This window comes from Protopterus annectens, chromosome 5.part0 (assembly GCF_019279795.1).
Source record: "Protopterus annectens isolate FY-2018-M chromosome 5.part0, PAN1.0, whole genome shotgun sequence".
NCBI lineage: Eukaryota > Metazoa > Chordata > Ceratodontiformes > Protopteridae > Protopterus > Protopterus annectens.
Window position 1 is genome coordinate 1,116,339,431 of NC_056735.1, and position 23,097 is coordinate 1,116,362,527.

The following is a 23,097-nucleotide window of genomic DNA, read 5'->3' on the forward strand; positions in this document are numbered from 1 at the left end:
AAAGATGGGCAGACTTTCAAAAGGTCCTCCAAAAGATGTAGTTGCTACTAGAAATAACCACAAACAGTACCATTGGATAGGAATGAAGGAACCTGTACAGCAGTGATTATCCTGTTATTACTACATCATTTGCTGTGGTGTGTTATCACACCACTGTGTCATACAGTACAAAGATCACTACTACATGAATTTTACATGTGAACAGGACCTTACAAATGAATGGAATTTATAGATTTTGTACGGCTTTCTTGTCTATAGCACTCCCCAAAGTGCTGCAGATGATGTATCAATGCCTGTTTAGCCATAGATTGCACAGACGTCAAGAATGTGGATGGGTGACAATTTGGTAGGCTCGCAAATACATGAGCAGAAACATTCCTACAGAATGGTGGGTGATTAATGGAGGGCAATGAACCTTATGTAAGTACAGCTGCAAAATAGGGAGTGTTAATGGTTATTAATATCTGATGCTGTCCGAAGCTGTCTGTCATGACTGCATGCCATGTCCTACACAAATACACACTCGTACTACAATCGCTGGCATGGCATTCATTTCATGAAGTAATCATTGACTCCAACAACGATTTAAAGAGCAAAAATGTAACAACCCAATCAAGTAAAAGGTAAAAAAGATTTAAAGAGCAAAAATGTAACAACCCAATCAAGTAAAAGGTAAAAAAGCTGCTAGAAGAGGGAACAGGTCAGTTGAATTAACAAAATAACCATGCTTCTTAGGAGTAAGACGAGATGCGGGGTAGGGGTTTAATGGAAATGTACCGATGACCACAACATGGTTTGAGATATTTGTGTGAATGCCAGAATCATGGTGATTTTTATTGAAGTCCCCAAATATTTCTCATACTGTGCCAGAGAATTAGATTATGATGCATTTATCTGAGTCCAAATCAGTTAGAACCAGGAAGTCTTTGCTTTCCTATTTTAACATGCCGAGTCAAGACTGTTACAGAAATAATTAGAAGAGGGCCTGCTGTGAAAACATGCTTCTTTCATTTTTGTTAGGTGAAGGCAGGCTCCAGAAATAGTGATCTTTTCTTTTTCAGGACAGTGGGCCTGTTTTGAATTTGTAAGTACCTAGTACTATAGCTGTACCTTAAGACATTTGTGATAACTGACCAGTGACATTTCCTAGTAAACCAAACTGCAGAGGCATGTAACAGTTAGCAAGTAAAGAAATGTAAAGCATTATGTACTAAGAAATACTAAAGGAATCAAAGCTAATGCATCCTACAGATGTTTTGTGAACAGTACTTGACCACTGATTTCAGAGTTTGGCAGTGCAGTTTAACACTTCAGGTAACACATAATTTGGTGCAATATCTCAGATGCTATTGTTTATTGACAGCTTGTGAACTGTCATAGTTTTTTAAATGTAAGCAGAAGTTATTATGTGGCAGTTAGTAACTCTTTTCTACCTTTAAAAGAAAAGAATAATTTGATGGTTTACAAGCTGTCATTACATTGATTATCGAGCGTTTATTGCAAAGACAGTAATCTACCAAAGCATAAAAAGTTGAGGTAAAATAGATGGCAACTTCCAGATATCCAGGTTCAGAGACTTTTATTAAAACAAAAACGTAAGCGCTTTCACAGTATTCACTACTGCTTCATCAGACAAATTCACAAGCTAAAATAATTCCATTTAAATACTGAAATCCTACCATGTGATCAACTGCAATTAATTGCGTCTAATTAAACATTTAAAGGTATAGTAATACACATGCAAAAAATCTTCTAAAAGTCACTTGTTGCTATAGCAGTAAAAAATACCTATAAATATATATATAAAAAATATATAAATATACTTGTAACAAAAATAATAATTAAAACTTACACAGACAAAAAATCTTCTAAAAACAGAAATACCTATATAGATATATATATATATATATATATATATATATATATATATATATATAATATATACTTGTAACAAAAATAATAATTAAAGCTTACACAGACAATATATAATCATCGCCTTAATTTCCTAGACTTGAGTATGGGTTTTAGTGGGACTTTATCATTTAGTCCCCTTCCCATATCAGCTCTAAGTCTGACTATTTATTTAACTTCATTCACTTCAGTTTTGTTTCTAATGTCCCCCCTCCTGTCATCTATCCTGTTTTTTTCTATAATTAAAAACATAAAATTGTGTGTATTACCCATTGCCATGACATGTTTTGCTAAAGCGTTTGTGGTAGTCTGCTGTTGTATATCATAGAAATGTTCCCTTATTCTAAGTCTAAGCATCCTGTCAGACTTAACTACATAGAAGGCATGGCACACTTGGCATGATGCTAAATAAACTATATGCTCAGTTAGGCATGTTCCTCCTGTTCTAAAGGTAAAAGTTCTTGAAAAATCTGGATGTTCAAAGGTCCCTGTAGAATCTATATATAGGCACTGATTGCATTTGCCACATGGGAGGGTTGCCTGGTGACTATGCCCCATACCTTTATCCATTCAAGGATGACAAAAGTGTTTTTATATTCTTCATGTTCTTATACAAAAAGACTGGTTCAGGTCCTACTATATCTCCAACACTAGGATCTGTGGTTAATATTGACCAATATTTCCTATATATATATATATATATATATATATATATATATATATATATATATATATATATATATATATATATATATATATATATATCCATCACTGGTTTCACATTGTTGGCATATATGACGGGTACTCTCACTACTTGTTTTTTAACCTCATTTTGTCCAACATTTACATCTATAGATGCTTTTCAGAAAAATATGGTCTAGCTGATGTATCTCTTAACGTCTCAACTTCACTTATAATGTCTGAGACATTTTTCTTCTTGTAACCCCTATTAACAAGCATATTTCCTAAGTTGGTAAATTCTTTCCTAAGCACATTAGATTTTGTGTTTAGGTGAGATATTCTCATACTCTGCCCCTTAGTAATGTTAATAAAAACATGTTTTGGATGCATACTTGTTTACAGAAAATCTCCTAGAATGGATATCTAACTTCCTCCCCCAAGAAAATGTCCTATTAGGATGAAGCTGAAGTTGAGGCCATTGATAATTTTTTCTGGTGGAGAGGGTGTTTTTGTTGGAGTGGGGTTGTTGGGGCTAGGTTGGTTGTTTGCAAGGGCTTAGATAGTTTCTGTAAAGAATTTGTTGAACTGTGTGGTGATATTGTCTTGGTTATTTACTGTTTTAGGAGTGGGGGTGGATGTTTTTCCTGGTTGTAGTACAGAGTTGACTGCTGCCCAGAATTTTTGGGGTTATGTTTATTCTGTATATTTTGGTAGTAGGAGATTTTGTCTGTTTTGATAAGTTGTTTGGCTTTGTTGTGTAGTTCAAGGTATTTTTGTTTATCTGATTGGGATTTGCTTTTACAAAAGTTTGTCAAGGCTTTGTTTCTATTTTTGAGGAATGTTTTAGTATCTAAAGTTAGCCAGGGAGCATGTTTAGTTTTAATTCTAGTGATTTTAGGGGGGCCGTGATGGTTAAGTATATTTGTGAAGGTTGTATTGAAGTATAGTACTGCTTCATCTAGAGCTAAGTTTTTTAGGGGGGTCCAGTTACACCTTTGTAGGGCATTGTTAAAGTTGGATAGGTTAAAATGTTTTTTTTGTTCCTAATTTCTCGCACAGTTACTTGGGTCAGTTGGGGTGTTTTACTTCTTAGTAGAAATGTAGCTTGGTGGTCGCTGAGGGTGTCTGGTAGACACCCTGCTAAGGATATTTAGGAAGAACTGGATACTAGTATCCAGTCCAGTATGGATTGATGTTTGGTTCTCTTGTCCGTTCTAATGGGGGAAATTATAAGTTGGGTTAGTCCATGTAGGTTGATGTGGGAGAGTGGGTTTTGACTGGAGCAGTTGTGCCAGTCAATATTAAGGTCCTCTAATAGGATGTTTTCTTGGCGGAGGGAGTTAGATATCCATTCTAGGAGATTTTCTGTAATGGGAATATTGTTGCCTGGAGGGATATAGCATCATATAATAGAAACATTTTAAGACATTAAGAGTTGAAATAAGGCTCAGTGGTTATTGTACAACAGTGACAGTGAATGCAAAATAATTTTACCTTTTGCTGTGTGTGGTAGTTTGACATGCATCAGAAGGTGAAATAGGAAGTAAGGGAATGTGATAAGTGTCAAGCAGTCATTAAATCACTATAGACTGCATTTACAGAAATGGCTTCAGAAGCCATGCTCTAGACTGCATGTGGACTGTGCAGTCCTTTCCTTGGAAAATGTTTTGTTTTTTGATGGATGCTTATTCAAACTGGATTATAAACCATCTATTTGTCAAGCAGCCACTGAAAAACTAAGGCACAGTTTTATTATATGTAGTATTTTAAAAATGCTGGTATGACTTTTCCATGTAATGGATGTAATAATTGTAGATATATTAGTACTGATGGTTTGTGCATCCAATTTCCGTATGGTTTTTGAGTTTAACTTATTTGCAAATTGTAGCGCACAGAATTTAGTATATCTTGCTATCTGTCAAACCTGTAGTTGTTACTATTTGGGAAAAACAGATGCCTTAGAGACCGAATCAGGGAACACCTTTACAATATTAATAGGCAAGACATGAAGAATGCTTTAGCAAAGTATGTTAAGGAAGGGTCAGGACACCGTTTTAAATTCATGGTTATTGAGAAGTTACTTGTCACAGATAGAGGAGAAGATGTTAAAGTTCAGACAGAGAGGCTAGAGACAAATTGGACTCTCGGACTTGCTGCACATAAAGAAAAATTGTTAAATGACTTTGTGCCTTTAAAATCTGTGCTTAAATTAAGATAGTTAAAACATTGATTCATTACTTAATGTATATATATATCTACTTCCTCTGATGAATTTTAGATCAGAAGAAGCACTGCTTACTAGCATGAAAGCGCTTATCTTTTGATATGTATTTTTTTTAATTTTATCTACTAAAGTGTTACCTCAGCCAGCTTCTGTGGTTTTAGTGAATACTCTTTGTTTGCCGAAAGTGCTCCTATCTTGCTTGTTTTAGTCTTATTTGTCAAGTGTCCCATTTGATTTAAAATCATTCCTTAAAGGGGTTAGGGTTTATCTGCCTGCTAACTATCTTATTCCTTAAAGAAGTTAAGGATTTATTTTTCTATCTGTGAAGGCTGCCAGCCTAGCTAGATAGAATTTTGTAGATAATTCTATATCATTGTAAATATTAATATAATCCATAGGCTTGTTTTACAAATGTAAAAACAACTAAATGTAAGAAACCTGTGATGTGAGAGTGTTCAATCTCGCCTTTGTTCTTACACATGGGTTCGGAGCCGATCCTCGGCTCCGTGCCGGCCGACTGCAAGCTCTGCATCGAGAAGAAGCTCGAGGACATCTAATACCCACAATCCCCCTCTGCCTTTACCTCAGATCTAGTTTGCCGCTGCTGCATACGCATCGCTGGAGACTAGCTCGAGGCTGTACAGATAAGATATTTATCTATTCTGTTTAAATTTCAGAAATTTCTTTCTATCTAGTTACTTAAAGTATAAAAGTAGGTGTGTGAGTGCATTAGAAATTCTCGACACTTAGAATAGTTTAACTTAGTTAACTTTCGAGTTTAGAGTTTTTCAGGGCCTACCCCTTCTTGGACTTGTGACTAGAAACTTGTTGTAGTCTTGCCTTAGGCAGTTATCGGATTTGACTTTTTTGACTAAAAACTTGTGGTAGTCTTGTTTTTAGCTATTATCAAACGGACTCTTATTCCCGGATTTGACACTATTACTGGATTGGACTTTTTACTGGACTGGACTGTCTTTTTCATTGTCAATATGTCTGAAAAGATGAAATCTGGTTTTAAACGTTGTCAGTGTGGCCAAAAAATGTCGGTCACAGACAACCACAGTTCCTGTGTCTACTGTCTTGGCCCTCTCCACTTACAAGAGGACTGCTCTATTTGTCACTCTTTTAGTGGGAGGGTCATGACAGATAGGCGCAGGAAACTGATGGATAGAGGATTGCTGAAACCCTCTTTCCAGGAGGCTCTGGATGCTTCAGACCAGGCATCCAAGTCTTCGAAGGGGTCGAAGGCGTCGGAGCCAAAGTCATCGGCTCCGAGCTCTTCGAGTCTAGTTAGATCACCGGTTCCACAGACTTCGGGGCCGAGTGTTCAACTGTTGGCAGTTCCCGAGCCTCGAGTCTTGGAACCGGTGACGGAGCTCCCTCCACCGACTCTGCTGAGGTCGGCTCCGTCTTCGATCCCTTCGACTCGTTCTTCTAGAGCCCTTTCCGACACCGACGTGGACCATGTGGTGCAGAAACTTATGGAGCATACGGCCCTGTCCAAACTTATTTCGGTCTCCTCTCAGTTGATGTCGAGACTTGAAGGCCTGCCACTATCTCCATCTGTTCCTCTTCCGAGACCTGTTCAGTCTTCGGAGCCGGAAGAAGCTGACCTGATGATTGTGGAGCCCTCGGTGCCAGAACCGTCTTTTTCTCGGTCGGCACCATTTACCTCGACTCCATCCGATCCGTACCGGAGTCTCGGGCCGAAGATCTGTCCTTGGTTCCGGGACCGAGTCGAACCGATGTTTCGTTCCGACTCTCCTCGGGCCTCGCACGGATCGATTCGGTTCCGTCCTCGGGTCGGTGCCTTCGGCTCCTGTTTCGGGATTCTTCCCATTTCTTCGAACCGGAGATACCTCGACTCGGGACCCGGGGCCTTCGACCTCATGAGGAAGGTGTTGTCTACCCAGACAACCACATCAGCAGGTACAGCTTCTCCTCCCGCAAAGGACCGTTATCCTCCTCTGCACCCACGCCACGCCCAAGCGTCGGGCACCAGTGTCTCAGCCACCCCTGGAGGGTGCCCCCTCTTCCTCGGAGGCTTCTTCGGATGCTCCCCATGAAGAAGTTCCTAGGAAAAGACTGTGTAAGAGGAGACACTTGGATTCTCCACAAGAATCCTTGACATCTGATACTGACTTAGATGAGTCAGAAGGGACCCTAAGTCACCTTCAGAGGATGTCTCTTTTTCTGACATCTTGGAGATCCTTAAACAGAGAGGTGACTGGCAAGCCCTCCCCCCTTCTGAGGATGAGTCAGTTTTGCTGAAGGCATTTGGTGCCCGTCCTTCCTCCTCCTGGGTCACTCCGCCCTTTGATGAGTTAATGGAATTAATTGCTCGAAGGGCGTGGGAGACTCCTGACACGGTGGAACCAGTCCCTAGGAAGCCAAATAAGTACATCACGGCACCACAGGACAAAGCTTACCTTACCAAAGGAGTTCCAGTAGACGCCATGGTGGTGGCAGCAGCCACGAAAAAGGAGATGTCGGAGTCTTCCTCATCTGTCCATCCGCCTAACAAAGATTCTAGGACCATGGACAGATACGGAAGCGCATTTTCAGTTCAGCGGCTTTCTATGCGTTCCCTGAACTATTTGACTCATTTTACACGTTTACAGAGGGATCTAGTCAAAGAGTTGGGAGATACCCTCCAGGGTGCTACAGATGCCGCTGTCTCAGAGAAAGTTACAGCGCATCTCAACACCCTTACGTCCATTGTGAACTCGTCCATGAGGCTGATATCCTATGCAGCCGAAGGATCGAGTAGGGCAGCGGCTTCAGCGATTGCTCTTCGTAGGCAATCCTGGATGTGCTTATGTTCGTTTGCGGAAGCCTTCAAGTCTTCCTTTACTAACGCCCCATTTGATGGAGCCACACTTTTTGGCCCTAAAGTGAGGCAGTCGGGGGTCGCTTAGCTTTATACCCTCAGGCCTGGCAAAACCTTTCTTCAGACAATTGGGTAAAAAGCATTGTTACCAGAGGTTACAAAATCCCATTTCTATCCACCCCCATTCCAAAGAGAAAACTCCCAGATGTACCACCCCATCTGCGAGACCCAGCAGCTACAGAAATTTCAAAGCTGCTAGAAAAAAGAGTCATCCAACCAGTCCCAGCGGACCAAATAGGATTCGGAACTTACTCAAGGTTCTTTTTAGTTCCAAAGAAAACAGGGGACTGGAGGCCAATTCTGGACCTAAGTCATCTCAACACCTTTGTCAAGAAGGAAAAGTTCAGAATGGTCACGCTTCAATCAATCCTTCCATTCTTACGGAAGGACGACTGGATGTGCTCAATAGATCTGAAGGACGCATACTACCACATCAAAATGGCCAGGGCGTCCAGAGATCACTTGCGCTTCCGGTTGGGAGCCAGTCACTATCAGTTTCGAACCCTGCCCTTTGGCCTGACCACAGCCCCCAGGGTCTTCACCAAATGCATGGCAGTGGTAGCATCTCATCTGAGGCGCCTAGGATTCCAGGTGTTTCCGTATCTGGACGACTGGCTCCTGTCTGCCACCACCAGGCGTCAACTGATACAAGCCAGGGATTACTCCCTACAACTTTGTACACACCTTGGCATTTCAGTAAATTTCGAAAAATCTTTGCTACAGCCATCACAGCATATCTTATTCATAGGAGCGGAATTAGATACGCGTCAGTTAGTTCTAAAACTTCCGACAGAAAGACTAGTAGCACTTCAATTCAACATTTCCCTTCTGCTGTCGTCCAGAAAGTCCCCAGCAAAAATTGTTCTGAAAGTTTTGGGTCTCATGGCAGCTTCTCTCATAGCAATACCATTGGGAAGACTGCACATGAGAGTGCTACAATGGCTTCTATTTGCACAATGGTCATTCCAACAACTTCCACTGACTCACGAAATATTGATAACGAAAACATGCAAATCACACCTAATGTGGTGGTTACAGACTTGCAACCTATCCGGCGGAAGACCATTTGTGCTACCCACACCGTCAGCGACGATAACCACGGACGCTTCCCTGATAGGGTGGGGGGGCATCTTTCAGGGACAGACAGTCCAAGGCGAATGGACCAATCTGGAGTACAATCTGCACATCAATGTTCTGGAGTTGAGGGCAGTGTTTTTGGCGTTGCAACACTTTGCTCCCCTTCTTCCTCCAGGGACCATTGCAGTTCAGACAGACAACATGTCCGTAGTCTGGTACATAAACAAGCAAGGGGGAACCAGGTCTTACCAACTATGCAGAGAGGCCATGAGAATTTGGCAATGGGCAGAGTCCACCGGTCGCTTTCTGATCGCAATGCACATCCCGGGGTCATCCAACGTCATAGCCGACAGGCTGAGCAGGGCAATACTATTGCCTCACGAGTGGTCCCTCAAACAGTCAGTTGCGGGAAAGATATTTCGCAAATGGGGCCAGCCTACCTGCGATCTGTTTGCGTCTCCAATGAACGCCAAATGCAGGAGCTACTTTGCCCTATTACCCCCTCCAGGGGAAGTCCCCAGGGACGCGCTGGTGCACGATTGGCCCCCGGGTCTCCTATATGCTTTTCCTCCATTTCCCCTGATTGCAAAGTTTCTACAGAAAGCAAACAACCTTCAGAGGACTATAATTCTCATTGCTCCGTTCTGGCCTCGTCAAATTTGGTTCCCCTTTCTCTTGCATCACCGCATTCGGGGACCTTGGATGCTGGACCCAGAGCCAGATCTACTGACTCACTCGTCAGGAGTTCCTCACCCATCCCTGGAATCTCTCCATCTAGCAGCTTGGCTGCTCCGCTTCCCTTTTTAGCCAGGTCAATTCCCCTTACATCAGCGGTTCAAGATATTTTGGTAGCTTCTCATAAAGTTTCCACTACAAAGACTTACACCAGTAAATGGAAACGTTTTGTCTTCTGGGCGGAGTCACATCAGTTGGACCCTGTTACAGCTCCGTTGAATAAGGTTTTAGAATTTCTGACTGAATTATTTCAGGAAGGAGCTTTCCCGGCTACCTTAAGAGTACAGTTAGCTGCCATTTCTAACTATCATGTAGAAGAAAGTGGTGCACCTATTATGGCTCACAGACTTTGTAAAGCCTTTTTAAAAGGTTCTTTTCATATCAGACCACCAGTCAGAAGTCCGACATCACCGTGGAATTTAAACTTATTGCTCTCTAAATTGATGTTACCACCCTTTGAACCAGTTTCAAGTTGCACTTTGAAATTTTTGTCATGGAAAACATTATTTCTAGTGGCTATTACATCTGCTAGACGGGTGTCTGAGCTGCAGGCCCTTTCGGTCAAACATCCTTATTTAATTTTTCATTCTGACAGAGTATCCCTACGCACTAATCCATCCTTTCTTCCCAAAGTTTGTTCTACTAGTAATATTAATCAGTCCATTGAATTACCCACCTTCTTTAAAAACCACTCTAATAAATTAGAGTATATGTTGCACAAACTGGACGTCCATAGACAACTCAGATTTTATTTGCATAGAACAAAAGATCACAGGAAATCTGATCAGCTATTTGTAGCTTTTGCTGACAGCAGAAAGGGTCTTGCAGTTACGAAACGAACTCTTTCGAAGTGGCTAACTGACTGTATCATTTATGTTTATGAAGATTCTGATCAAACATTATCAGCAAAACCCAGAGGACATTCTACCAGATCAATTTCTACATCTTTGGCTCATGCAGCTCGCTTACCTTTAGACACTATTTGTGCGGCTGCTACTTGGGCTAAACCACATACATTTATATCTCATTACAAAGTGGACAGGGTTTCTAGGGATAGGGCAACCTTTGGTTCCACTGTGCTCAAGAACGTTCTCCCTTGAGTTCCTCAGGATCATGGAGCTAGGGACGCTACCCATGTGTAAGAACAAAGGCGAGATTGAACACTCTCACATAAAGAAGTTATGTCCTTACCATAACGTTCCATGTGGAGTGTTCATCTCGCCTTGGTTATTACACTCCCACCCATCCCACCCTTAGGAAGAACGTTCGATTTGGTGCCTGGTCTGGAGTATTCTCCTTCTGGTGTTGCAGTATTACTGTTACTGTCATACACTGGGTATGTTTGTATATATATGTTTTTTTATGTATATAGTTGGCATGTGTGCGTGCTTATGTCTGGTTTGCTTGCAAACTAGATCTGAGGTAAAGGCAGAGGGGGATTGTGGGTATTAGATGTCCTCGAGCTTCTTCTCGATGCAGAGCTTGCAGTCGGCCGGCACGGAGCCGAGGATCGGCTCCGAACCCATGTGTAATAACCAAGGCGAGATGAACACTCCACATGGAACGTTATGGTAAGGACATAACTTCTTTTTATGTGTTCTGAGCTTCAAAGAATGCAACCACAGTGCACCCTGCTGGAAGAAAGCTGATAAGTGAAGCATTTTGTGACTGTTTGATCTCAAGCTCGGAGACAGGATGTCTGGCATAAGAAATTCATTCTATTGCCTTAGAACAAGAGTTAATTACTAGGTTTTATATGTAAAGTGTCCTTTATTGCTGTGGTTTTCTGGCAGGTGCAAGATTACAAGCAGATGTTAAATATTGAGTTCTGTGAGCCTGGGAAACTTTAGCAGAGGTGTCAGAAATGATGTACAGTGGATATAAAAAGTTTACACACCCCTGTTAAAATGCCAGGTTTTTGTGATATACAAAAAGTGAGCCCACAATAAATCATTTCAAAACTTTTCCCACCTTTAATGTGAACTATAACCTGTACAATTCAATTGAAAAACAAACAAGTCTGTTAGGGGAAAAAATATAAAAAATAAGCGTACAATACGCTGGTTGGATAAGCATGCACACCCTTAAACTAATACTTTCTTGTGTGTGCACACCCTTAAACTAATACTTTGTTGAAGTACCTTTTGATTTAATTACAGCATTCAGTCTTCTTGGGTAGGAGTCTATCAGCATGGCACATCTTGATTTGGCAATATTTGCTCACTCTTCCTTGCAAAAGCGCTCCAAGTCTGTCAGAGGGCATCTCTTGTGCACAGCCCTCTTCAGGTCACCCCACAGATTTTGTATTGGATTTGGTCTGGGCTCTGGTTGGGCCATTCCAGAACTTTAATTTTCTTCTGGTGAAGCCATTCTTTTGTTGATTTGGATGTATGCTTGGAGTGATTGTTATGTTGAAAGGTAAAATTCCTCTTCATCGTCAGCTTTCTAGCAGATGCCTGAAGCATTTGGGCCAAAAGTGACTGGTATTTGGAACTGTTCATAATTCCCTCCACCTTGACTAAAGCCCCAGTTCCAGCTAAAAAAAAGCAACCCTAAAGAAGGATACTGCCACCACCCTGCTTCACCATGGGGATGGTGTTCTTTTGGTGATGTGAAGTGTTGTTTTTGAGCAAAATGTATCTTTTGGAATTCTGGCCAAAAAGTTCAACCTTAGTCTCATCAGACCATAACAGATTTTTTTCACATGCTTTTGGGAGACTTAATATATTATTTTGCAAATTTTAGCCGGGCCTGGGTGTTTTTTTGTGTAAGAAAAGGGTACCGTCTTGCAACCCTACCCCATACTCCAGACATATGAAGAATACAGGAGATTGTTGTCACAAGCAGTACACAACCAGCACTTGCCAGAAATTCCTGCAGCTCCTTGTTGCTGTAGGTCTCTTGGCAGCCTCCCTGACCAGTTTTCATCTTGTCTTTTCATTAATTTTGGAAGGACATCCAGTTCTTTGCAACGTCACTGATGTCCCATATTTTCTCCACTTTTTGATGACTGTTTTCACTGTGTTCCATGGTATATTCAATGGTGTGGAATTTTTTTGTACCCTTCTCCTGACTGATTCCTTTCAACATTGAGATCTCTTTGATGCTCTGCAAACCATGGCTTTTGCTGTAGCAGGCAACTGAGTAAATGTCAAGAAAATCCTACTAGGATAGCTGAACTTTATTTGGGGTTAATCATAGTCTCTTTAATTGATGGCAGGTGTGTACCCAAGAAGACTGAATGCTGTAATTAAATTAAAAGGTGCTTCAACAAAGTATTAGTTTAAGGGTGTGCACACACAACAAAGTATTAATTTAAGGGTGTGCACAGTTATGCAACCAATGTATTGTACGTTTTTTTTATATATATTTTTCCCCTAACAAATTTATTTGTTTTTCAATTGAATTGTGCAGGTTATAGGTCACATTAAAAGTGGAAAAGTTTTGAAATGATTTATTGTGTTTTCATTTTTTTATGCCACTAGGATAGCTCAACTTTATTTGGGGTTAATCATATTCTCTTTAATTGATGGCAGGTGTGTACCCAAGAAGACTGAACGCTGTAATTAAATGAAAAGGTGCTTCAACAAAGTATTAGTTTAAGGGTGTGCACACACAACAAAGTATTAATTTAAGGGTGTGCACAATTATGCAACCAATGTATTGTACATTTTTTTTTATATATTTTTCCCCTAACAAATTTGTTTGTTTTTCAATTGAATTGTGCAGGTTATAGGTCACATTAAAAGTGAAAAAGTTTTGAAATGATTTATTGTGTTTTCATTTTTTATGCCACAAAAACCTGGCATTTTAACAGGGGTATGTAAACTTTTTATATCCACTGTAATGTGAAATGACTCAGCAGTACTGGGCATTATCAGTTTAAGACTTTCTCAGAGAGAGAGATTTGAGCATTTTGGATTTTGTCTGAAGGTGACTTCAGCTCACCAGCACTTGCTTTGCTCTGTAAGTAGGATCTTAGACTTTAGTATTTCTCTTAGAGTTAGTTAGGAATTTAGCCAGATTAGTCTAGCTGTTTTTTTATATTTATGTCAGGTTATTCTACACTATTGTTTTAAAGTTCCTGTGATTTCTGAACTCTTGATTAGCATTGTGTTGAATTGATGAGATTTGCCTTGTGTTTTTGTTATTTATTATTAAATATTTTTTAAACCTTTCAACTGTGGCTGTTTTGTGTAAAGATAAATTAAGCTCTAGAGTACTTGCATGTATTTGGTGATACTGTCCAAGCCACTCCAATAGTCTTGCTGCTCAGTCACACTTACTATGTGGATAACAGTAATATTACACAGTTAAATTGGTCACCCTTTGGGAAGGGCCTTATAGTAGCTGACATTAGTGGTTGGTGGCAGTCAGTACTACCTTATAGTCTGGGCTGAAAGGGGGCATAGCTGGACAACCTATGTCAGCCTTCCCCAGAAGTGTCTGTGTTTGTATATAAATCAAATCTTAAAGTGTGTCTGTGTCAGCTACATGGGCAGGGACACGAAGCATTGGTTGGACAGAGAGGGTGCTGGAGGTTTTAGCTTGACACTAGGCTGTAATGTGTACCCTATGGCTGTGCCAGTGGGGAGCCTTATTGGGGATCTGGAGCAAAATGGAGAACCATCCCCCGACTGACTGTGATCTCTGTGTGCTCTTAAGGGAAATTGTACTTTACTGTGTGTGTTCTTGTTATCCCCCCAATGTGCATGGCCCTCACTGGTGCTAGTGGTGAGGATTGAAGCTCCTTGATTACTAGGCCAGTGCGTGGGCATCACATATTAATTGTTTGGCAATGGTGAGATATCCATATCAAATATTAATTGTTTGATAGTGGTGAATTAGCCACATCACATACTAATTGGCTTGTAGTTTTTGTACTCTAAATCAGCCACACAGTGAATATTCAGAGTTCAGACCACATTTGTTTTATTTCTTTTTTTAGCTTAATTAGTCAGGGAGAGCAGGCAAGCATGTCAGCAGAGAAGTACAGTGAGCTGACAAGGAGCCAGTTGTGTGAGATGTGCCAGGTTAATGGACTGGTACATGGAAACCTGCCTAAAGCAGACATGATTGCAGCTTTGGTCACAGCTGCATCAGAGAATAGCAATCAGAAGGACTATCAGACTTGCCGTGGAGATGTACAACACTCAGAGAATGGACAGCTCAGCCTTTCTGCAGAGGACTTAAAAATAAATCTGGGGCTAAAGAGACTTGAGTTGGAGGCCAGGCATTTGGAAACAGAAGCAGCAGAGAGACTGAAATGTCTACAGGCTGAGGAGAATGAGAAACTGTTACACCTGGAAGCTGAGGAGAAGAAGAGGCAGAGGCACCACGAAAAGGAGATGCTGACTCTTCGCCAGAGTCATGGAGGTAATGGGGAAGGGAGTAAGCAGATCCCAGAAGCACAAAATGTCAGTAAATGTCTTCTGCAGTTTACAGAGGGGATAATTTTAATAGTTTCATTCATATGTTTGAGAGGGTATATAAACAGTATGATGTTGACCAAAGCCTCTGGGTACGGTTCCTGACCCCCTTACTCCATGGTACAGCTGTGTAACTGTGCTGTCTGAATTATCTGATTGTGAATTGTTTGATTATACTGCTGTTAAGAATTGTTTGCTAGAAGTTTGTAAGCTAACACCTAACGCTCATGGGAAAAAAGTTTTGTAAACATAGATGCAAGGCAGATGAAAGTGTGTGTGAATATGTTGCTGAACCAAGCACTTATTTTGATAGGTGGGTGAGTGGATGTCAGGTTATCACTTTTGAAGGGCTGGTAGACATTTTGGTGAGGGAACAAGCTCTTAGCACTTTGCCTGAGGACATGAGGATCTGGTTAGCTGATAGACGATGTGCTACTTCAGATGAGTTGGGGAAGAAGGGAAACCTATACCTAGCAAGCAGGGCATCACTGCACAGGAAAGGGACATGCTGTGCTGCTCATGGGTCTAAAGTAACCCATGGTGGGCAGCACAAACAGCCCCAACAGAATCTGACAGTATCGGGTGAAGCCACTTGTCCAGGTACACATCCAGGACCTAGGGTTAAATGTTTTGAATGCAACCAGTGGGGCCATGTGACATATAGATGTCCACGGAGGCAAGGTGGGGAACAAAAGGTGAGGGAGCCAGTAAGTAGGAAGGACAAAATGCCAATAGTAGGTTGTCTTGAGACAACAAGGGTACCAAACTACCACAAGGGGTTATATCCTATTGTAGTGAATGGCAAAGAGACCATTGCTAAGGTAGACACAGCCTCTGCCATAACCATTGTGAAGCCTGCAATGGTTACAGAGAAGCACTACTTGCCAGGGCAGTCTACTCCAGTCAGAGCTTTAGGAGGGACCCCATTCCAAATACCTTTGGTTAGGGTTCACCTTGACTGGGAGGGTCAAAAGGGAAGCCAACAAGTAGGTGTGTTTGAGGATATCTCTGCAGATGTCCTGATAGGGAATGATTTTGATAATGCAGTACCATGTGCTCATGCAGTTACACGCAGTCAGGCTTGGAGACAAATATGTGGATCTGGTAGCCTGGGAGAGACCCAGTCAGACCGCATACTTGCAGCCTTGAATGGGGAGGTGGTTACTTCAGGGAAGGAGCTACTCTGTAGCAGTGAGACTGAAGGTGAGCCACAGCTGCTTGTGAGCACTGATGTTCCCTTGGACTGAGTGACTGCAAGGGCAGAGCTGAGTAGTAGTACCCAGGCTGATAGTGAGACACCGCTATCAGAGGATATCAGACTTCCTGTAGAAGGGGAGCTGGGAAAGGTTACAGAGAGAGAGAGAGTTGAGACAGGCTCATCTCTGAGAGAGGTAGCTAGTGAGGCACCTGATTCTCAAGAGAAGAAGGATTCTGTATATTGGTGCAAAGGGTTACTGTATAGAGAGAGGACCATGAGGGAGGGCTAGAAGGTGAGAGAATACAGCAGTTGGTAGTGCCTAGAGCCTACCATATGGCACTTCTAGCCATAGCCCATGATATTCCCTTTTGCAGGTCATATGAGCATAAAATGTACCAAGAGACGTATTATGCAGAACGTCTGTTGGCCTGGAATTTCCACAGATGTAACAGGGTACTGCAGGACCTGTGACCAGTGCCAAAAGGTAGGCAAGGCAAGAAACAAGGTTGGAGCTCCTTTGATGCCTTTGCCTGTAATTGAAGAGCCACTTCAGAGGGTAGCTCTGGATATTGTGGGGCCTCTGAGTACCCCAAGTTCCACAGAGAAAAAGTATATCCTAGTGGTAGTAGATTATGCTACAAGATAACCTGAGGCAGTGTCTTTGTCCTCCATTGAGACGGAAGAGGTGGCAAATGCTTTGTTAGAGGTTTTAAGCAGGATAGGTTTCTCAAAAGAAATACTGACTGACAGATGCCAATTTCTTGTCAGACCTGCTGGCTTGTCTATGATAGTACTGTGGGGTGAAGCACCTGAAGACCACCTCCTAATATTCCCAGCCTAATGGTCTTGTTGAGAGGTTAAACTCTGCAATCAAGTCCATGCTATGGACATTTGCAGACCAGTTTAAGAGGGAGTGGGACAAATAGTTGCCCCATCTCTTGTTTGCTTATGGAGAGGTTCTCCAAGAATTCACTGTTTTTTCACCCTTTGAGTTGCTGTATGGGCATAGGGTGAGACCTCTAGATTTAATTTGAGATGAGTGGGAAAGTGAGGGTGAATCTGACAAGGAGCCTGTTGTGGCATATGTCCTAACCCTCAGGACAAGGCTCAGGGAACTCATGGGCTTGGCCTAGGAGAACCTGGCAGAACCCCAACAACAGAAAAAAGTCTGGTATGACAGGAATGCTTGAGCTAGAGATTATGCTGAAGGGCAGCAGGTAATTGTTCTCATTGCTACACAACAAGCTTCAAGCAGCCTGGGAAGGACCCTACCAGGTGGTAAGGAAGGTCAGTGATGTTAACTACATGGTAGAACTGCTAGGCAGGAGCCAGGGGCACAAACTGTACCATGTTAACATGATGAAACCTTAACATGATAGGGAGGCCCATGTGCTGAGTATTTGCAGTGGATTGCAGTAGGAGTCTGTTGGAGATCTGGTGACTGATCTCCTCAGTGAGGCTCGGACTAACACCTCAGTGGAAGGGGTAGCAATGTCCCAGTAGCTATCTCCTACCTATGTTCGAGAAATCCGAGCAGTGTTACAGGAGTTTGGTGACATGTTCAATGGGAAACCAGGGTGCACTCACCTGGTGCAGCACCATGTGGATACCAGACACCAAAGGCCTATTAGGCAGGCCCCTTATAGGGTGCCTGAGAGAGTCAAACAGACTCTGAGGGAGGAGATACAGGAAATGATGGAGATAGGGGTAATTCAAGAGTCCAACAGTCCCTGGGCCTCCCCAGTGGTGCTGGTGCCAAAGCAGGATGGCAGTACCAGGTTCTGTGTGGACTACATGAAATTAAATAGTCACACAGAGTCAGATGCTTGTCCCATGCCTAGGACAGATGAGGCCCTAGAGCAGCTGGATGGGGCTTGGTATCTTACCACCATTGATATTACCAAGGGTTACTGGCAGGTGCCCTTGACTCCAGTGTTAGAGAGAGGTCAGCCTTTGTGACTTCTTTTGGCTTGTATGAGTTCACAAAGATGCCCTTTGGGATGAAAAATGCCCTAGTGACTTTCCAGAGGCTGGTAGATCGTATCCTAGCAGGAGCAGGAGGGTTTGCTCCTGCTTATCTAGATGATATTGCCATCTACAGCCATTCCTGGCAAGAGCACCTTCAGCATGTTAGGGAAGTGCTGGGCAGACTACAGAGGGTCAGAGCTGACTATTAAGCCGAGCAAATGTGAGGTGGGTATAGCAGAGGTCTCCTATGTGGGACATAGAGTGGGGAGTAGTAAGATCAGGCCAGAACCTGCCGAAGTGGAAGCCATTCAGGCATGGCCTGCACCTGTTTCCAAAAAGCAGGTGAGGGTATTCTTAGGGACAGCAGGGTACTACCAAAAGTTCGTCCCAGTTATAGTACCATAGCTGCTCCCCTCACAGACCTGACAAGGAAAAACAGGCCAGATAAGGTAGTGTGGACCACAGCATGTGGGCAAGCATTCCAGAAGCTTAAAGAAGCTTTGGGAGGACCCCCTGTGTTAGCCAGTCCAGATTACAGCAAATAATTTGTTGTGCAGGTGGATGCATCAAACCAAGGGGTGAGGGCTGTACTTAGCTAGATTTCTTGAGAGGGAGAAGAGCACCCAGTGGTTTATCTCAGTCATAGGCTGCAACCCAGGGAGGAACGCTATGCAGCTGTAAAAACGGAATGTCTAGCCATAGTGTGGGCACTGCAGAAACTTTAGCCTTACCTGTATGGAAGGAAATTCACTGTAGTTGCAGATCACAATCCCCTAACTTGGTTACATTGAGGCAGCCAGAAAAATGTCATTTTGCTAAGATGGAGCCTAGGGTTGCAAGTATATATGTCAGTGCAGCACTGCAGTGGGATTAGCAATGCCAATGCAGATGGGCTGTCAAGACAGGGAATGGGGTAAGGTATACCCAGATAGACCTAACCATCTCAAGCAACATTTCTCAAGGGTCACTTGAAAAACTAGCTTGAGTTCTGCAGGAGGGGGGCATGATATGTAAAGGCTACCAGCCTAGCTAGATAGAATTTTGTAGATAATTCTTTGTCATTGTAAATATAATATAATCCATAAGCTTGTTTTACAAATGTAAAGAAAACTAAATATAAGGAAACTGTGTTATATGTTCTGAGCTTCAAAAATTTAACCACAGTGCACCCTGCTGGAAGAAAGCTGATAAGTGAAGTATTTTGTGACTGTTTTATCTCATGGTTAGAGGCAGGATGTCTGGACTGAGAAATTCTTTCTATTGTCCAAGGACAAGAGTTAATTATTAGGTTTTATATGTAAAGTGTCCTTTATTGCTGTGGTTTCCTGGCAGTTGCAAAATTACGAACAAATGTTAAATTTTGAGTTCTGTGAGGCTGGGAAACTTCAGCAGAGGTGTCAAAAATGATGTAATGTGAAATGACTCCACAGTACTGGGTGTTACCAATTTAAGACTTTCTCAGAGAGAGAGTTGAGCATTTTGGATTTTGTCTGAAACTGACATCAGCTCTCTCTTTGGTCTGTAAGTAGGATCTTAGACTTTAGTATTTCTGTTAGAGTTCAATAGGAATTTAGCCAGGTTAGTCTAGCTGTTTTTCTATATTGATGTCAGACCATTCTACACTATTATTTTAAAGTTCCTGTGATTTCTGAACTCTTGATTAGCACTGTATTGAAGTGATGAAATTTGCCTTGAGTTTTTATTATTTATTATTAAAGATTTTTTTAAACCTTTCAACTGTGGCTGTTTTGTGTAGAGATAATTTAAGCTCTAGAGTACTTGCATGTATTTGGTGATACTGGCCAAGCCACTCCAATAGTCTTGCTGCTCAGTCACACTTACTATTTGGATAACAGTAATATTACACAGTGAAACTGGTCACCCTTTTGGGACGGGCCTTTTAGTAGCTGATATTGGTGGTTGGTGGCAGTCGGTACTACCTTATAGTCTAGGCAGAAAGGATGCACAGCTGGAGAACCTGTGCCAGCCTTCCCCAGAGGTGTTTGTGTATTTGTATATAAATCAAATCTTAATGTGTGTGTGTGTGTGTGTGTGTGTGTGTGTGTGTGTGTGTGTGTGTGTGTGAGCTACTTGGGCAGGGACACGAAACACTGGTTGGACAGAGAGGGTGCTGGAGGTTTTAGCTTGACCACTATGCTGAGATCTGGACCCTATAGCTATGCCAGTGGGGAGTCTTATTAGGGATCTAGAAATAAAGGGAAAAACAGCCCCAGACTGACTGTGATCTATTTGTGCTCTTAAGGGAAGTTGTACTTTACTGTGTGTGTATTTGTTATTCCCCCAATGTGCACGCCCCTCACTCATGCTGAGGATTGAGGTTCCTTTATTACTGGGCCAGTGCACAGGCATGACACTATCTACCACTTTCTATCCTAATTTCTAAGAAAAATCTCTGTTATGCACACTTTACATGTATTTTTTAAGAATAGCTGTATGTGTACATTTTGTATTGCCAATCTTGTGCTGTATGATACTTTTCTCTGCTTGTCTATTTCTGTATTGTTACTCTTGTACTGTTTGGAGCTTTTCTCTCCGGGCCTGTGCTGAAAATGGGCAACCTGCCCAGTCGGACACTCCTGGTAAATAAATGTAAAATGCGAATGAAATCACTTGCTGATGTATTATAATGAGCAGCAAGTACGTTTTTGTTTGTTTGTTTTTAGTTCCATTCCTTTTCTGACTATTCAGCTAGATTCACTGGCTATTCCGTTGATCTTTTCATTGTCTTGGGAAAGAGCCCCACATGTCATTCAATCCCTGGAAGTGAGAATACTTGGAGCATCTATGTTGTCCATGAGGAGGATTGTTTTTTTTTTTTTTTTCTTCAAGAACTTTCTTTAAGGTTCAACAGCATCCAAGGAATTGATGTGAAGAGGGCCTTTGCACTGTACAGTCATGTCCTCCCATGACTTGATCAGTTGGCATTGCCACCCTTGTAAACAAGAACTCTGTGGATTGCATGGTCTCCACCAGCAACCCTGCCATGAAGAGTTTGCCCTGAGCACATGTCCCTCCCTTCCCTCCTGAAGAGGAGTAAGCAGACTTGAGCCTCATTTTTCATCTTCTCCCCATACCATCTCGAACATGCACCTGAGCCTTTAGAAACCTAGATTGCATGAATTGTTGTGAGTGTTTTATTCTTTATAGTAAAATGAGCAGTAAGTATGTTGATCCAGGATTGAATGACAGCCACACTGAGTGTGCCCAATAAGGTTTTTAAAATATATAGCTGCAGGGGATGTGAAGTTGAACAACTTTTGCTAAATTGCTTGTCTCAGCCTTCAAAGATTTCAGGTATGTTTTCTCCATTGTCTATAGATATGGTCAGTCCTCTGACTTGATATTACAACTAGGGGTGATCAGCTGTGAATTGGAAGGTGAAACAGATCTCATGGATTGCCTACCACCTGATTTTCTTTAAACTTAGTTTACCCTGTGTTTGATTTGGCCAGATTTTGGACTTTAAAAATGTTAATGATAATATTCATACTCCAGTCTTTAACCAGCTGTTTACAGATGGCATCTGATCCGTATGTGCCATAGACACTGCAATAACTGCAGATTGGGATCATTGTGTTCATGTTTGTCTGCATTTTTCTTATGTTTGGATATGAGAGCCATGGTATGGTATGAGCTGTGCACTCATCAGAGATAGGGGCTACATTTGAAACCGCTATGGAGCTAAAGGTGCTTTTCGGAGGACAAGCTGACACTGGACCTTCATTATTTGAGTTACCAATTTGAATTTTTTTTACAGGAATACTCTTTATTTGTCCATAGAGAGAGATGTCTGCCATGGGAAGTTGAACCTCTAAGCTCTTCCAAGCATTTTACTCTGTTTTGCAGTTCAGCCTGTCTTGTCACTCAGAAAGCATTTTCTTCTTTGACTGTGAGTTGGCTGCTTAGTTATTCACAAATCAAATGTATTTTGTTCTGCATGATATCTTCCCTCTTGTAGTAGTGAAGCTTTCATTTACTTCAACAATATTCTGACAGCTTGAAAATGGTCCAGGTTTGATTGTGTTGATTTTCCCAAGTTTTCATTTTGATTCAGAAATCAATATGATGTGAGCTTCATCGAGGACTAATCAAGTTTCTCTAGTGCTTGGTTATCCTTAAAACCTTCATCTTCAGCACTGGCTGTTGTCTTCTTATGAACATTTATCTTTTACATCTACTTGAGGAAAGTATGATTAGACCTGTTTGCAAGAAACAGTTTGGAGCCAAGTATCCTGGTTATTGTCCTTTCTCTGAACTTCCCTTTTTCAGGAAGGCCATGAAAACATTGTATATAACCATTAGTCCTTGGATCCATTTCAGTCTGATTTCAGAGCAATCCACTGCAATGAGGCAGCACCTGTCTAAGTGGTAAATCACCTTTTGATGTTAGATATGGTTGTATTCATTCTTGGGCTTCCTTGACCTTTCACTGCATTTGACACTGATGATAATGTCATTCATCTTGTGTACCTACGGTGGTATTTCATCCACAACACTAGACTATTTCACCTCTAGCCTGATTACTGGACATATGTGGTGGTGGTGTCAGGTGCTATTTTCTGTGCTATCTTCCCTCTGTACAGTGGAATTCTCCCAGCATTTTGTTTTATGACCAATATGCTGTCAGTTTAGTATAATCAGAAGGAGGAAATTACAGTATCATTGCTGTATTAATGATGCTCAGATTTACTTGTCCTTCTTTTAGGAGCATGTGACTCTTTTGATCCTATAGAATGCTGATTGGAAGCCACTCGTACATGGATAAAGTAAAATTGACTAAAACATAGTCATTTTAAGATTGTTGCTTTACATTTCGTGACACTTACAAGTGTGTCACTCACAGCTTCCTCCAGTCTGACAACAGATATGGAGGTAAATAATTGGAGTATGGGATGAAGATCTGATAAATCAGTTTGATCTTCAGTGTCTGCCTAGCACTTTAGGACTAGGTGTCAACTATTTT

General features: G+C 41.8%; 1 protein-coding gene across 3 annotated transcripts in view; it reads left to right on the plus strand.

Annotated features, from left to right (window-relative positions):
- The window catches only part of CEP126 (centrosomal protein 126), a 1,197,756-nt gene that overhangs the window by 971,784 nt on the left and 202,875 nt on the right, over nt 1-23,097 (plus strand). The gene's annotated exons all lie outside the window — the stretch shown is intronic.